Genomic DNA, 1,563 nt, shown 5'->3' with positions numbered 1-1,563 from the left:
AGCTAACCCTTGCTCCTACGTCCACTCCCCAAGTCTCACTTGGGAATTCACTATAACCCCTTGGATTATAGCCGGTTGTTTTCCAAGCTCACGACCAAACTTGTTGTTTTACGAGCTCACAACGAACTCGGCCGGTTTTTCCAGGCTCACCGACTAGAACCAACCCGATTGTTTTTCCGGGATCACAATCGAATCCTTACACGTTGGTTTTACACTCGGCTCACCAACCAACCTCAATACCCTTGATTCAATCCCCCGATTGAACCAAGCAAAGACAAGATGGAAGTAAAAAGGAGTAACAGAAAAACAGAGCTTCTCAAAAGCAGATAAATAACAATATAAACAAAAGAGAAGTTAGAAGCCCTCAAACACGTTTGAGTTGGAGTAGAGTAGGGCTTCTTGAACTTCGGGTCTCCTCTTGAATGTCTGGTCGACTTGAATGCAGGAGGAGATCTCTTTCAATGTTGGGAAGAAGTAGGTGGATGCAGTTAATGTTGCTCTTCCCTCTTTTCCGTTGAAAACCAGGTTGCAGAGATTGAAAGCTTGATTACTTTGAGTGGAATAGTTGTTCTCTACCTTGCTACAGTCTTCTGTGGCTATTTAAGCCATCCCCCACGGAAACTGGCCGTTAGAGACCTTTTTCTGCCCGTTCTGCACACTCTGCACAGCCTGACAATATGTCCGTTGGTGGGTTGGAGTCGACTCGCGCGATCAGGAGTCGACTCGGCTGTAGCGGGAGTCGACTCATGCTTTTCTAGAGTCGACTCGGCAACTGTTCCGGATTTGAATTAAAGTCGCCTCTTCGACTGGGAGTCGACTCGACTTGACCCGGAGTCGACTCGCCAACTTCTGGAGCTGACTTGGCATTTTCGAAGTCGGCTCATCCCATGGAGTCCGTGGATCTATTTTTGAACTTGGTCCACTCGAGTCGACTCGACAATCCTGGGAGTCGACTCGGCGCTCAGAGCCCGAACTCTCGATCTACTGTCTTTTGGCTCGTCCAGTCTTGGAGTCGACTCGAACTGTTCCGGAGTCGACTCGGCTCTCAGTTTCCGAAACTTAGTCTTCTGTATTTTTGGTGAAGCGCTGCCTTGGAGTCGACTCGAGCTGTCTGGGAGTCGACTCGAATCTCAGAGACAGCAAATTGGTCTTCTGTCTTCTTTGGGGTCGCGGTGTCTCGGAGTCGACTCGTGCAATGCGGGAGTCGACTCGAATCTCAGAGTCCGAAAAACGCTCTCTGACTTTTGCCTTGTGTACTGCTGAGAGTCGACTCTCACTATCTTTGGAGTCGACCTGCCAACCATCGGAGTCGACTCGCGTTCCACAGGAGTCGACTCGAATCTCAGGGTCGAAAACCGCTCTCTGACTTTTTTGCCTGTAACTCCTTGGAGTCGACTCATACTTCTCCGGAGTCGACTCGGTAAACATCGGAGTCGACTCGCGCACTTCAGGAGTCGACTCGCTGACAGATTTTGAGTTGATGCTTTCTGTTTGTCTGTCTGTTCTCAGTTGGAGTCGACTCGTAATGGTCAGGAGTCGACTCGAGCCCGTGCCAGTGATCCT

The sequence above is a fragment of the Phoenix dactylifera genome, unplaced genomic scaffold (assembly GCF_009389715.1).
Source record: "Phoenix dactylifera cultivar Barhee BC4 unplaced genomic scaffold, palm_55x_up_171113_PBpolish2nd_filt_p 000423F, whole genome shotgun sequence".
NCBI classification, from domain to species: domain Eukaryota; kingdom Viridiplantae; phylum Streptophyta; class Magnoliopsida; order Arecales; family Arecaceae; genus Phoenix; species Phoenix dactylifera.
This window is presented reverse-complemented; position numbering follows the sequence as displayed.